Genomic DNA, 17,008 nt, shown 5'->3' with positions numbered 1-17,008 from the left:
CCTACCTGCATGCCAGTACATACCCCCACCCTCACCCTCACCCCAGCACCCCAACTCCTCACATATGTCCCAACACCCATCACTAAAGCATGCCCACTGCACAAACCCATACAACCCCCTAAACCATCATCACACAAGGTCCCACACAGGAATGCAAGCACTGGGGTACACAGTCACCCACCCATTGCACACCATGACACACACAGATGTAATAACCATCCTTTTATACCCCTGCAGGACCCCTACCCAACTTCACCGGACAGGACGGTCCACGCATGTCCACACCACCAACAGAAGAGGCCCACAGTGATGACAGCAGCTCTGTCCAACTGGATCTAGATGACCAGCCCGGCCCATCAGGGACCTCGGGACAGTCGGTTCCCCTCACCCAGTCACAGGCCACCACAGACCTTCCCCCATCTGGAAACACCAGCACAGCACCCACCCAGCGGGCCCATACCTCCATCCCCAGGACACATCAATCAGCTGTGTGTCCACCACTACAGGGAACACAGGATAACCCACCACCCCAACAACAACAGGGACCTGGGGGCAGTGGCAGTGGGCTCACGGTCCAGGGGACGGAGGCCCAGGAACACAGGGGAACTGGTAGGGCTGCTGTGCGACAGGGGGCGACAGGCCAAGGGAACCCACTCTCCACAAGGCCCTCTCCTCCATCATGGGAGCCTACCACCACTCCCAGGAGACGATGGCAACGGTACTGGCCAAGTTTCAGGAGACCCAGCGCCTGCAGGAGGAACAGTATATTGGCTTCAGGGAGGAACTCAGAACCACCAGCTCCACCCTGGGCACCATTGTAGGGGTGCTGAAGGAAGTACTCAACACCAGGAGGGACACTGTGGCACTTCAAGGGGCCTCTGACACTAGCATGGACGATGAACTGCCCACCACCTCCGCCGGTGCTAGTGGACAGGAGGCACCGCCACAGGACCAACACACCAGCACCCCACCCCCTGCAGAGGGAGAACCACCCCGCAAACGGTCCCTGAGATCCAGGACAAAGACAGAGCACGATGCCAAGCCCCCGCCAAGAATTGAGACCACCCTGATTGTCATCCTACTGTCCCACTTTGTCACCCTGTCCATACTTAAACTGCCCCAGCTCCACTTCCTATGCCCAAATGGGCAATGCACCTGAAAGGGTGTAGAAAGGCAGTTGCAACAAACAAATGCATTCCTGGAGGGCATTCATTCTGGACAGGCGGCCCTTCAGCGAGCTTTTCAGACTCTGGCCTCAGCACTGATGGCAGCCATTGTCCCCGTCTCTAGCCTCCCCCCTCCAACTTCCTCCACCCAGACCCAATCCCCTGTACCTCAGCCTATCCCAAGCACACCTACAGACCAGCATGCACATACATCAACACACAAGGGAAGCTCTGGCAAACATAAGCACCACACATCCCACAGGCAATCAGGCAAGCATCACACACATGCAGACACACCAACATCCACTGCCTCCACTGTGTCCCCCTCCTCCTCGTCTCCCTCTTCCCTCCCAGTCTCGTCTACACTCACACCTGCATGCACTACCTCTACAGCCACTGCGTCCCTCTCCAGCACACCCATCACCACACCCCATTCACGTGCAGTCACCACCCCCACTACCATTCACACATCCCCTGTGTCCTCTCCCAGTGTGTCTGTGACGCCCCCTCCCAAGATACACAAATGCAGGCACACACCCACCCAACAGCCATCCACTTCCTGACAGCCTCCAGCGCATGCAACTTCACCCAAAGTCACCAAACGTACACCTCCTATAACCACCACCTCTTCCTCCACTCCCAAACCCCCTCCAGCTACCCGTCCCAGTGTCTCCCAAAAACTTTTCCTCTCCACCCTTGACCTCTTTCCCACACCTCCCCCACCCCGTCCGTCTCCTAGGTCCCGAACTAGCACCTCAGCCACAACATCCCCGGGACCAGTGGTGCCTGTAGTCACCGGAATCTGGAGTGCACAGGCCACCAGGGCAGCCAGTGTGGCACGGAGCCACAGCACAGACAGTCCCCCACCTGTGAAGCATCAGAAGTTGGCCAGTGCCCGGCGGGAGAGGGGGAAGACTCCAGCCATCAAAGCCGCTCCCAGGGGTCCCGGTGGGAGTGTGGAGTCAGCTGTGACACCTTCCAAGGTGGGGAAGGGCCACAAGAAACCCGGGAAGTCTGGGAAAAGCAGCACGGCGGAGAAGACCGCCATCATCCCCGATGCCCCGGAGGCCACCGACAGCACAAGCCCAGCTGCCCAGGACAGGACCGCCAGCACCAGCCCAGCTGCCCAGGAGGCCAGCACCAGCCCACCTGCCCAGGAGGCCACCGCCAGCACCAGCCCAGCTGCCCAGGACAGGACCGCCAGCACCAGCCCAGCTGCCCAGGAGGCCACTGCCAGCACCAGCCCAGCAGCCCAGGAGGCCACCGCCAGCACCAGCCCACCTGCCCACCTGCCCAGGAGGCCACCGCCAGCATAGACCCGCTGGGCCATGAAGGACCGCCAGCAAAAGGCCCGCTGGGCCATGAAGGACCACCAGCACAAGCCCCGCTGGGCCATGAAGGACCTTGCAATGGAGACCGCCATCTCAAGCACTGCTGAACAGGGCACCGCCGTCTGAAGCACCGCTGAACAGGGCACTGCCAACTCAAGCACCGCTGAACAGGGCACCACCAACTCAAGCACCGCTGAAGAGGGCACCGCCGTCTCAAGCACCGCTGCACAGGGCACCGCCAACTCAAGCACCACTGAACAGGGCACCGCCGTCTCAAGCACCGCTGCACAGGGCACCGCCAACTCAAGCACCGCTGAACATTGCACCGCCAACTCAAGCACCGCTGAACAGGGCACCGCCAACTCAAGCACCACTGAACAGGGCACCGCCGTCTCAAGCACTGCTGCACAGGGCACTGCCAACTCAAGCACCGCTGAACAGGGCACCGCCGTCTCAAGCACCGCTGCACAGGGCACAGCCATCTCAAGCACCGCTGAACAGGGCACCGCCAACTAAAGCACCGCTGAACAGGGCACTGCCGTCTCAAGCACCGCTGGCCCATGAGCGGCAAAGGCACTGACGCAACTGAGTCCGTCACGGGATGAATGATGCACTCTGGGCACCATGCCCCCTCCAGAACCATTGGAGACTGTCATCCACTACCTCTGTCCTTAGCAGGATAAAGCACTCTGGGCACCATGCCCCCTCCAGAACCAGTGGAGACTGTCATCCACTACCCCAATCCTTAGCAGGATGAAGCACTCTGGGCACCTTGCCCCCTCCAGAACCAGTGGAGAAGAGCATCCACTACCCCAATCCTTGGCAGGATGAAGCACTCTGGGCACCATGCCCCCTCCAGAACCAGTGGAGACTGTTATCCACTTGTGAGATATGGCAGTGGGCAACCCACTGTAGAGACTTGAGAGACTGTGGCTTTGCACTCCCCAGGAATGAACAGTGGGCAAACCACCCACTGTAGTGACTTGAAAGACTGTGGCTTTGCACTCCCCAGGATGGAACAGTGGGCAACCCACCCACTGTAGAGACTTGAGAGACTGTGGCTTTGCACTCCCCAGGATGTAACAGTGGGCATCTGGCCCCCTCGTGGATTTGGCGTCGTGCACTCAAGCGGCTGAGGTGCCCCGCCTTTCCTTCCCCCTGAGGTGCCTGTTTAGTTGCTCTCTGATGCCCCTGCAGTGTTCTCTCCGTCATGGTCGGGGATCTTGTGTGGGCCTCGCCCATACCATGTGGTCCCAGTGTTCCACGGACTTTCTTAGAACACTATCTGGACCACTATGCTTGGTATATATTATGTACATGGTGTATATATATATTTCTGTATATTTGCTTTCAATATATTACAGTGGTTACACTCATTTTCTATTGTCTTTGCATTCATCCGGACGGTTTGGGGGGTGTAACTGTGATGTATTGATATGCATTAGGGTTTGTGTTGTAGTGGGTGAGGGTGGGGATGTTGCGTGTGTGTGTCCCTGTTTTTTCCCTCCCCCCTCCCCTGTGTCGTAGGTGCAGTACTCACCGTGGTCTTCGCCGCCGACGTTTGTGCTCCTGGTAGAGGAGCAGGATGACTATTGCAGGTAGAATTTAGAGTTCCGAGTCCATGGCGTCCTCGTTCCTCGTGGGGTATGTAGAGGTGAGCGTTTTCCCTTCGGGATGCCTGTTTCCGCTGTGTTTTTATCCGCAGTGAATCCGCCCCGGAAAAGGTGGCGGATTGGCCTGTCATAATAGTGTGGGCGGTACATTGTCTCCCGCCTGTCTGTTGGCGGTGACCGCCAGGCTGTTTGTTTGTACCGCCGTGGCGATCGGAGTGTTAAAGTGGCTGTCTTTGTTGGCGGTTTCCGCCACGGTCGGAATTGCACATTTTTACCGCCGGCCTGTTGGCGGTCTTACCGCCGCTTTAACACCGACCGCCAGGGTTGTAATGACCACCATAGAGCTTTAATTAGTACATCCTGGTTCTTCTTTTTATTTTTAGACATATGGACACCCTTTTTACAAAAAGTCGATAGGGCAATCCTTAGGGGTGCACAGTTGCCGAGTCACGCAATATATGGTCTACGTCGGCCGTGGCTGATTCACAAATGACAACCACCTCCCTTCTACACCTTGCTAACCGCAGGATTAACGCTCTCTGGGACTGTCTGGAAGACTGAGTATCGACTCCTGACTTCCCCAGTTTTTAGGTCTTGAGCTTCATGCACGATTTCAGTTGCCTAACGGCCTGTTGTATTTCTTTTAGGTATGTTTCCAAAACCCTATTGGGGTTCAGGGCACCACATTTTGTTCCGCTATGTGTGTCCTTAGCTGTGTGCTGCATATCACCCATGACCACCCCAGGGGTCTGATCACTGTTAACTTCAATAAGCCCTTTTTAAACGGGTGGGTTGGGACGGGTCAAAAGAACAGGGCCCCCGTGTGAACACCCCGGTGCTTGGGAGACCTGATCATCACTAGATGGCGTTCCAAAGCTCTGATTTTGTGAACCGCTACATCTTGTACTGCTATCAGGGTATATTGAGGAGGATGGTGAAGACCATTGCACGCAGACACTTGGTGACGGGCTGGTGGAGTTGTGCGCTCCAGGGGTTGGAATTGGGGACATCAGACATGGGGAGGTTAAATGTTGGGTATAATAATCCAAGGTCTCTGGAACATCTGATGCACTGTGGCTGGGTGCGGGTGATTGAGACCCTTGTGATTGCACCCTATAGGGTGTTGCATTAGAAGGGACACATGGCGTTGCTGTGGCTTCAGGACTCCAGACCAGATAGTGCCTTTAGAAGTCCTATACACCCAGAATATGGATCCTCTATGGAGCTATCTGTTTCCATGCGTGTGTCGTGTAAACAGGGAGGGCTAGTTCTACAGACTGTTGGGACTAGGGCACTGACAGACCCAACTATATTAGACGCATCAATCGTTGAACAATTAGAACGCAATGGGCTAGGTGGAACAGTCTGAGCCTTAACAACATTTTTAAAAGACAGGTCTAGAGGCACAGGTTGTAGCTCATGGGTCTGCAGCTTCTTCGTACAGTTCTTTAAGGACAACTTATTTATTTTAAGATTGTTGCATTGCTTAGGGTCCCCTCCAGAGGTTTTACATGGTACAGGATGGTTTGTGTCTGAGGTTGTAAGCGTGACGATGTCAGAGGGTCCAGGCCCCTGCACATAGGTAGGTGCTGAAGAAGTGTTTGCGGTAATGGGCATAGACTTTATTACTATTGATGCGGTGTGGTTAAGCGCTGTACCTGGGCTATGACCGCTGTCTGTAAAGCCGATGCACGGCTGGTCCTGGGGTCCTGCGATGTTCACGGACTCGGCCGGTGCCATGGGGTTTTGAAGGGCCACGTTGTTGACCTTTAAAGACGCAGCTGTCCACTTAGCCTGATGGCCGACTCCTCCAGAGCTCTTTTGTGATAACTCTAGGATGTAAAGATTAGAGAATACGTATTAGGTGTTGTTATAGCAGCGATATCCTAGAGGTGAAAAAGGTTTGAGAAACACTAAGGATTGAATGCATATGGCTCTACAGTTTCTAAAAACTCACCTGTGGTGTTCCGCTGTGAGGGACCTTTCTTAATAGTGGGGGCCTTCCTTAGATGCTGGGGACTTCCTTTTGTGGACCATCTTTTTAATCTCTCCTACCACATTTAGGGTAATTACCACAGGTGTCACTTGACCCATGGGGGGCCTGGAGAAAAAAAAAAGATTATAATGTTACATTTACAATATAATACACAGACTAAAGAAGATCTCTGAGAGTTTCTTTGATGCTCTGTTTATGGGGCCTTTTTAGGTGTTCATGACGTTTACACAAGGACTCCTTATATTTACCTACAAAATCTGCATCCTGAGACATTGTGCTTGGACCGTCTTGATCCTAGAGGATTTGTTGCAGAGCCCCAACCGCAAGCTGTAGTTCCACATCATAACCTGTAAAAGCACACAAACATATAGGAAACCATTAATGGTAAAATAAAAAAAATAACAATCATGACATGTTTGTTTAGAATGGCCATTGACCTGTATCTCTGATATACCTTGTTGCACTGCATCCATTTCCTCTGGGGACAACTCAGGCTCTTGGGGATCCTACGTACAAAAGAGACAAAATTGACTTTAAGCATAACTCATTTAATGTTAGATGCATAACCCACTCATAAAATATTGCAGAAGGTTGTAAAAAAAAAAAGTCTCTCAAGATGCTATCTGTTAAGGCCCCATGCTCTGAAGGTACAATACACAAAGCCATTTGTTCACATTTTCTCAAAAACCATACACTGTTTATTAAAAAAGGCCACAGGGAGGCGCTCCTGCGCAACATGAGCTCTAGGATGCTCTCCATAAGGCATTATTTATATAATTTCAAGGGCTCTACAGCCTTATTTTACTCATTTCACAATGCCCATTATGGTCTTTTTAACGTTGTATAATTACACTAATTATTATAAAAAATATTTAACTCAACCCAATTTAAAAACATTACAGTTCCTTGAATATATACATGCACAATAGACTGGAAGCCGGATCCTAGGATCCACGCTATGTTTTCGCCCTAGCTCTCCAATGCTCTGAACCATGTGTGGGGGCAGAGCTCAATCGAAACTCCAGCCTACATGGTGGAGCAGATAGGGTGAACCAGCTCCAACACCCTAGACACAGTCTTTTTGGATAATTGCAGGCTGTGGAGATAGCATTTTGGGGCCCTGGCGTCTTTCTCCGTACCACCCCGGGCAACAGGCCCCTGACATAAGGTTAGTAGATGGAGGTTTGGGGGCTTGAGCATGCTGCTCAATGCCCCCACTATTGATAAGTTGTATGGTTGGGGCTGTGGGTTACAGGGCAGGGGACACAGAGCACACGTAGACACAAACACACACACACACAGTGTGCTCTGTGTCCTCTGCCCAGTAGCCTCAGTAATTGTATAGTTGTTTTATTTTATTTTTTATTTTTTTGTTATTATTATTGTTTTTTTTTACATTTTATTTTTTATTTTTAATATTCTATTTTGTTTAATTTACATTTTATAAAAAAAAATGTTGCAGGATTGGCCTTCATGGGGGCCCCGAGCCTTGTGTTAGGGGCCAAACGTTATTTGGTACTGTAAGGGACTGATGGCCCAAGCATGCGAGGCTCATGCCTGAGAGCCCTCACCTCACGCCATCCGTGTCTTTTCAGCCACCATATGGTGGCAGAAGGCCTGCCACAGTGCTAGACCCCCTCTAATCCCAAGGGGGCTGGAGGGGGTCTTGAACTGTGTGAGGCCTCCAGCAGGAGGCCTGCTCCCAGAGGCAGCGGGGGAAACCTTGCGGCTTCTCAGTCGGACTGTTTAGTAACAGAGATTGCCGAGCTACAACACGCTCAGCAGTCTCTGTTATTAAAGAGTCCAACTTGTTCTCAGAAGCCGCGGGGTGTCCCCCGCGACCTCTGAGAGAAGAGGTATTCACTTAACAGCAGAACAGATCTGTTCTAAGAGGCCGCGAGCCCTCTGAGAACAGATCAGTTCTGCTGATAACAAGGGTTTCCAAGCCACACAGCGCTCAGAGACCTCAGTTGTTAACTTACCACATATGCTCTCAGAGCCCACGTGGTCTCTGTGAGCATATGTGCTACGTTAATAACTGGGGTTCCTCTGCACTGTGCACCTTGGGAGGCCCCAGTGTTTAATTTATAAATAAAAACGTGCCGGTGTACAAAGCCTGCCCTCTTAACCACGCGGTTGCTGCAATTAAATGTGCGAACACTGAATGCTGAGGCCATTGTGGACCTCTTTCAGCTCACTCTTGCAACTTTCTGCTTTTTTCCATTGTAACACTTTTTCGTTTTTCTCTTAACCAGTCTTTCCCATATATGTCTTTTGCTATCAGTAAATGTTTGAGGCATTAAAATACGTGCAGACACTGAAAAATAAAAATAAAAATAGGTGCAAATGCTTAGCACCAAAACCAGCAAGTAAAAATTAAGCATTGCCTTTACTCTAAAAAATAAGTGCTGCCCCTCAAAAAATACATGAAAATGCTCAGCAACATAACCATCAAGTACAAATTAAGCATGGCCTCCACCCCCAAAATAAGTGCAACCACTCAAAAAATACGTGCAAATGCTCAACACCAGTACCACCAAGTACAAATTAAGCATTGCCTCTACCCTAAAAAATAAGAGCAGACCCCCAAAAATACAGGAAAATGCTCAACACCAGAACCAGCAAGTACAAATGAAGCATGGCCTCCACCCCCAAATAAGTGCAGTCCCTCAAAAATACGTGCAAATGCTCCACACCAAAACCACCAAGTGCAAACTAAGCATGGCCTCCACCCCAAAATAAGTACAGCCCCTCAAAAAATAAGTACAAATGCTCAACATCCGTACCAGCAAGTACAAATTAAGCATGGTCTCCACCCCCAAAATATGTGCAGAACCCCAAAAATACAGGCAAATGCTCAACACCAGAACCATCAAATACAAATTAAGCATGGCCTCCATTGTAAAATAAGTGCAGACCCTCAAAAATACATACAAATGCTCAACACCAGAACCACCAAGCACAAATTAAGCATTGCCTCCACCCCAAAATAAGTGCATACCCTCAAAAAATACGTGCAAATGAGAGGTATCTTGACAATTTTCATTATTTCCAGAAGACTACACGCACACAAAACTTCTCAGCATGTGCTTTTAAATAGTTTGCTTCCACAGTTAACCCCTCATACCTCCCCTTAGGCTGCCCCTGTCCTCTGGGGTACTGGGTCTGTGATAACCCCCAAAGCACTTAAAACACAGGACAACTATACACCCCAACCTTTAAGGTACTGGCCACTTGGGGTGCTGAGGGATGCAAGGGTTCAGGATGGGCACCCCCAGCCCATTTTATCATAATTAGAACACAATGTGCGGACCATAAAAAGTAAAATATAATAATCATAATAAATAAATTTAATAAAAAATGCGTCCTTAGATAATAGTATTCAAGTACATAGCACATCTTACGCTCTGTGTGGCCTAGGGAAAGGGGGGCTAGAGACACCAACAATTTGGGATTACATTACAAAATATACAAACAACCCATAGGGCCTCATTTAAACTTCGGTGGTTTTTTTTCAAGACCGCCGAGGCACCTCCGTGCTGAAGACTGCCAGTGCAGGCTGTTTTCCGCGCAGTGTATCATGACTGCTGGCAGCCCTCTGTCCTTTTTCTGATGGAGAGCCGCCAGCAGCCATACTGGGTGGGGAAGTGGAGGCTACTCCACCTCCACAGTCCCGTCATCAGAACACCGCCCACTGAATCCCAACCCAGGATTCGGTGTGGCGGTGTTCTGGTGACGGGGAGCTGGCGGCGGAGCAGCCACCATAGATCCCGTTCCCTCCCGGAGGATCACCGGACAAGGTAAGGTAATCGTCTGTTAGGGGAGAGGGGTGGGGGGTGTTGTGTGTTGTGTGCGTGCACGGAGGTGTGCGTGTGAGTATGTAGAGGGGGTGTGTGAGTGCGTGTATGCATCCAGGGGGGTGTTGTGTGTCTGGAAAATGTGTGCGGTCGGACTGTTTGCATGTCTGTTTGTATGTGTGCGGGTATATGTTGTTGTAGTGTATGTGTGCATGTAGGGGGGTGTGTGTCAATGTTGAGGGTGGGGGTGGGGAGGGTGTGTGTGTGTGTCAATGTTGGGGGTGGGGGTGGAGGGTGTGTGTGCGTCAATGTTGGGGCGGGGGTGGGGAGGGAGGTCCTGCCACCTTTGGGGGGTGGTAGGGGGTCAGAGGTGTGGGGGGAGGGCTCAGGGGTGGGGAGACCCCTATCAGTGCCAGGGAAGGAATTTCCTGGCACTGATAGTGGCTACCGCCATGGATTTTGTGGCGGTTCCAAACCACATGCAATCCATGGCAGTATGCAGGGTCCTGATACCGCCGGTGGTCTGGTGACGGTCACCGGACTGGAGACCGAAGTCTCCAGCCCAGCGGTCGGAGTGGAGAAGTGGCTGATTACCATGGCAGTAACCGCCATGGTCATAATTCAATTTTTTTTCCACTGGCCTGTTGGTGGTATTACCGCCACTTCTCCACCGCCCGCCAGGGTCATAATGAGGGCCAAAGTTATTTACCTTTAGTCAAAGCTGGTTTTCACTACCAATTTGCGCTCTGCCCTTCATATTTTTGTCCTTAATAGTGTGGGGGTAGCCCTGCTCTCCGCAAACTTCAATTCAGTGCTCACAAAAAGAGTCTTGTGAGATACTTGTGTGTATGGTCTCTATGGGGGCTTTTTATACTTGCTGTGCCAAGCTAATTATGCATAACACTATACCAGGGGGGCTACCATTTTCAACGTTCACAGCTGTTAGCACGTATGGGTCACTCTGACTTGCAAAAAAAACACAGGTTGAAAGTTCACTGTTTGACGTAAGCAGTAACAAGCAGGTCAGATAAGATGCTATGGTTGGGGAGCTACAACTACAATAGAATAGTACATATCTGTCTGAAGACAGGCATGGGTCATTCTGACTTGCAAAAAAAAAAATAGGTAAAAAGTTTGCTCTTTGACATAAGCAGTAACAACTCTGCCAGATAAGATACTAGAGGTGGTGGTCATCAACTCCTCTACAAACTACTTATTGGCCTGAAGACCCCCCACAGGGCCGGTTAGACCACACTTATCTTCCCCTTCCACACAGCTAACCCCCTTAGGTAACTGTGAGTTGTGTTTTTAAAGGTCATGCTCTATGTCCATATATACCCTGCTTGGCCCCTTCTGGGCCTGGGGGCTGCCTCAAGATTATTATTATTATTTTTTTTTTTTAAAAGGTCACCTTCATACAGTCCTTCTAGGTTATGCAAGGCTCTGGGGAGGGTGAGTGGGGACTCTGTACTTCCACCACTCCTCCCTCTGAGGAGGCACATTGCAGCCCAGACCCTCTTTTTGGAATAGTCAGCAGTGTGGAGGTTTGGTCTTACACGGCCAATGCACTGCCCAGAGAGGAGGACCCCAAGCAGCTGTGTACTTGACATTTTGCAGTACATATCTTATAGCGGTCACCGCTGCTGGACACCTTGAGGCCTTTTGATGACGTATAAATCGTGTGATACATGTTACACATATTACTCAGAGCAGTTCCTTTTACTAGGTCTCAGCGTCACAAGCTTTGATATTTTTATAGCTATACACTCAATAGCTTTAGAGATGACTTCATGCTACCCTCGCCTATAACTCTGGATGCTCAGGATACTGACAGCATTTAACAGTTCATACAGTTCTAGATCGGACAATACAGGACCTTTATTTGTGAAATAATCTTCAGTCAGGAGTTCCAAAGCATGGTGTAGCCAAGTCCGGGGGGAAAGTCTTAACTCACTCGCACTGTCTTGGGCCGCTCTCCAGTATTTATCCGCTGCGGGTAGCCACGCGTTGATACACCAGTTGGCGATACACACAGGGCTGTCGCAATGTAACCGGAAGTTCCGTAACGTTCAGGCAATGCAGAGTCACAGGGTGTATTTCAGCTATTCTCTCTTTAACCAGCACATTTATCAGTCTCCCAATACAGATGTATCCTGGGTGTAACTCATAGATATCTTGCACCGCAACACTCTGATTCTCATCCTAAAAGTGAGTAAGTATGTAGCGTTAAGTAACAATGTTATGGTCTGCTATCCAAAACATGTTTTTTTTTGTGTTTTTTTTTTTAACAACTTTCTTGGGGCTAAAGACCTCATTCTTCTATTTTTATAATAAATATAACACATTTGTCTTTCTATCAAGCTTTTGTCAAAATAGGTACACAGCTCCTGCATACGTTCGAGTTTTGAGCAGGGCACAGCAGCGTATCGGATCTCATTGACCGATGCTGCCAAGACTTTATTCATATCGACGTGGACACCTTTCTTCACAGCTGACAACCCGTACACCACCCTTAACAACTTATATACCGTGTGTGGGTCTAAACGGCTACATTTGTGCCAAATTGTTTTTGCAGTGTACGACTCGTATAGGCAGTCATGAGCCTCCTGCAGTGGCTCATTAATTTTATGCCTGTAACACAGGGTATAATAGTCACGATTAACATATGTGTTCACAACGGCCGCAACGGTCGCTGCAAAACCTTTAACTGTCCATATGGTGTCATAGGGTACGCCCGGCATTTCCTTTTCAAAATCGGTGCTATTGTAAGTGCTGACACATTTCTTACACGGCTCTTTGTTCTGGCGTGTAATACTTTCAGACTGTATGGAAAAGCATAAGCAGTGAAAGTTTACGTTGTTAACCTTTGGCGTAGACCTCTCTAGAGCATCTTTTTCTGCAGTTGTTTTCTACGGTTCAAACAAAAAGCAAAATACATACTATTAGTTAAAAGTATACATGATACTTGTCTATAGAGTTTGTACTAACATCAGCATTTTCACTACACTCAACGGCTGCTCTGAAATCTTGCGCATCACACAGTTCCATTGGTGTATAAGCGACTTTGGATTTTACATTTGTTGGCTGTACCACAACTCTTTGGATCCTGAGACTCTGGCTTTTCTAGTGAGCGGATTGTATCTCTTCATATTGCCTAGACAGCCTATTTCAGCAGTGGTTCACGATTTGGCATGCTGCTCTAAACGATTGCTTATGTGTATTCTATGGTTCAAAAACGACGTACACCTCTACAACACATAGCGGTCACATGCTCTCCTTGATGGCTCTAATAAGCTGCTAGGGTTACATGTGGTGCGAATTACATGTCACAGCTTTGACAGCATTTCCCCAGCCCCTCTTTTTGGATTAGCCAGCAGTGTGGAGGTTTGGCCTTACATGCCCAATGCGCCATCCCGAGAGGAGGCCCCCAAGGAGCCACTTGGGCCTCAATGTCTGACATGTCCAGACCTGACCTCTTAGGCCATGAAACAGGTTGCACACCAGCACAGCTCTCATTTTACACAGCCCATAGATCTGGACACAGGGCTAGGACCCTGCCACATTACTAACACGTGACCCCTTGATGTCACAACCCACGTGACTCACCTACAACTACATCAGTGCCTACGTCAGCACGGGGCGCAGAGGGCCACCTGTCAAAAGTTTGATGGATCCCCTTATACTACTCACCTGCAGAGCACACTATAAAACACACCCCTTCACAGACCACAATCCTTTGCATTTACACAGCAAGACAAGAAGCCTTATCACTTTTCATTCTCTAGACTACATAGACTAGGCATCCCTTTTTACACCATACCATTGAACACCCTGCACACACTTTTGTCTATTCACACCCTATTGCACTTCTCCTGTTAAGTAAGTTCCTGTCACTATTATTTTTTTTTCCACCATGTCAAGTTAAAAAAAATCCCCGTTTTTCAGAAGATGATTTAAGAGTCATGGTGGATAGAATCATAAGAGTAGAGCCACAATTGTTCAGAGCACAAGTCCAGCACCTCTGTAGAAAATGCAAATGTGGGACAGGATCTTTGAAAGAGTGAATGCTGTAGGTACCACCCTGCCCACAAAGGAGGGCATTAGGAAGAAGTAGAGCATCCTCAGAGGCAAGGTCTGTTTCCTGGTCTCCAGGCACCAGCTGAAAGCCAAGAAGACTGGAAGCGGCCCTCCCGGTGCACCATTAATTGTCTTTCTCTGGGAAGAGAAGGTCTTGGCCATCCTGCACCCTGAGGGCTTGACAGGAATACGTGAAGGAGTGGAGTCTGGTAAGTTACAGCACAAACAATGTCACACAAATGCAATGTCATGCAGGCTCACAGCTCGCCTTTTCCCACTGTCTTGTTCATGTACCTCTCTAACATTCAATACCCAGTGTATCTGAGATGTAACACTGTCATTGTGTATCATTGGACCCAACATCACAGTTACCAAGCCCATCACATGCCATATGTCCAAATGGGGCCTGAAAATCTCACAATATCAGAAACACATTCAAGGATCCATGTTATGACCAAAAATAGCAATGTATGCTCAAACATAAATGCAGCCTGCAGACAGATATGTAATAAACAATAGTTGTCTAGTATTGGAGAGTAGTGAGAGCGATCTGACCGCAACCCCCAGGATGCACTGTTTCTGTAACTCCAACCACCAGCCCAGTGTTCTCTTGTCCAAAGACCCCTGTTTGGTAACTCACAAATGAAGTTTGCTTACCTGAGGGGATAACTTTTGTATAGTCACCTGGGGGGATAACATTGGTCAAGTGTGTGTAGTAGAGAGAGTGACCTGGCTGCAAAGTACAGTATGCCATGTTCCAGTAACTACAACCACAAGCACAGTGGTCACAACTCCCTATATATCTGTTTGTCAACTCTCAAATGATGTTTACTCACCTGGGGGATAACATTTGTCTAGTGTGTGTAGTACAGAGATTAACCTGACTGAAAGTCCCAGCAGGCCCTGTTTCAGCAACTCCAACCACCAGCCCAGTGTGATCTTGTCCAAAGTCCCTTGTTTGTTAACTCACAAATGAAGTTTACTCACCTGGGGGGTAACATTTGTCTAATGTGTGTAGTACAGTTACTAGCCTGTCTGCAACTCCCAGCAGGCCCTGTTTTAGCACATCGAACCACCAGCACAGTGTTCTCATGTCCAAAGACCCCCGTTTGTCATCTCACAACGAAGTGTACTCACCTAGGAGTGATCAAGCACAGGTCATGCTCAAATCAAAAAAACTATCTCTCTACCTAGCACCATCTGGACTTGCTAGCCCAAGATGAAACTATTGAGGACAGGAAAGACACTTTACCCAGTGTGTACAACAATTATTCCTAAGGTCTCAAGATGCATCACCAGATTGGCAACAGCAGCAAACACATTAAGACAGCACTGTGCTCATGATGACTCCAGTCACACATGTCTAACAAAGTCCTGGGTCTACCTGTATCCCACTCAACTAAGACACCAAATAGTCAAAACCATATCGTTTCTATCCACTGTGTTGGCTGCATTGGTGGCAAGATGTCATTTTCAGGTCACCCTCCAAAGTGCAACTGATGTGTACATCTCAGCAGCTGCGTGAGTCAAAATGAGTTGGCATCCTTCACACATGTCATATCAATTCACCCAGTACTATAGTTACTTGCCACAACTTAACTTTGTACAAGGTCTCTGCTTACTGTAACTATAAACCATTGGAGGTAGATGTCACATTACAACCTACAACAATGTATGCTTCACATCAACATGTGGATCATCCGCTAGGCACAAAGAGGCCATAGAACAGACTTCCACTACCCACCTGGATGAAGTCCTCAGTAACAATGACACTCCTGGACGTTTGGATGTGGATGATGGCTCAGGTACATCTGGGCAACGTGGTCAGATGGCAACAGTGAGTTTCACTGTGCCCATAAAGTAACCGTCCATCCCTGTTGCTTCAACATCCCAGGCAACCATTTACCCCCCCAACTTGTGTCCTGAGCACAGTGTCTACCATCTCATGCACCAGGTCCTGGATCCTGAGTTGCAGCACAACACTTCGTACAATGAGGGTCCAGAAACAATTTGGAGAGGGCACCCTGTGGTAAGGGCACAGGCCTATGGGGGTACAGTGTGTGGGAGTTATACTGTGGGCCAGTGGTCCGAGGCCGCTGGGCTGCTCTTGGCCAGGTCACATCTTAGGAGTCTATCAGGAGTCCCAAGGCATGATGAGCCAGGTGTTGACAGAACTCCGGGAAATCAAGCAGCTACAGAGGGACATACATAGGGACACGTGGGAACAGATGGAGGCTCACAATACCAACAAGGCCTCCTTTAGAGGTGTGTTGAGAGACAAACACACCAACCTGAGCAGGGCTTTTCAACACCATTCTACCCCTTCCTTTGGCCTATTAACAGCAGGCCCATCAACATCGGTGCCAGCCACTAGAAAGGAGGCCCTGCCAAAGGAATAACAAGGCCCAGACACCCCTGCCTCTCTATCAGCAGACCCCTCCCACACACAAGCAGGGTCATCCAGCAAAGAATCCAGGCGGTGCAGATGGCCAAACACCCACCACTGCCAGTAATAACTCTCTTCCTTAAGGACCTCCTTTTTGTATTACACATTCACTCCGGCCTGATCCTGAACCATGTATGATTTCCAGTGAGAGGAGTACTCTGGACTTTGGACTACCAATGGTCTGGCATCCACTCCAATGATTTCATTCACCATGACTGACCCCTTCACATTTGAGTTTTCTGTTGAGTCACATTTCATATATTTTCTGTTAGTCATAGCTGCACAATAAAATCACCCTTCACTGACTCTTTGTCTGCTGATTTTGATTTCATATTTATCCATGTAGATATGTCAGAGCAGGTAAACCATACAATGATGATCCAAGCTACTTGTTCAAGATGGGATATGTTGCATGTGCAGTGTCCGGCTCAGAAATAAAACACTCCCACACAAACACATACATACAAGTGTCTGCTCAAGCTAAAAAATGTATTACATTGTTCGGCACATAGGCTGTCCATATGTCTGGACTATTGGAAATCAAAAATGAGTTAATCGTACTGAGTAAATGAGCATATTGAC

This window comes from Pleurodeles waltl, chromosome 4_2 (assembly GCF_031143425.1).
Source record: "Pleurodeles waltl isolate 20211129_DDA chromosome 4_2, aPleWal1.hap1.20221129, whole genome shotgun sequence".
In the NCBI taxonomy this organism is placed as follows: domain Eukaryota; kingdom Metazoa; phylum Chordata; class Amphibia; order Caudata; family Salamandridae; genus Pleurodeles; species Pleurodeles waltl.
This window is presented reverse-complemented; position numbering follows the sequence as displayed.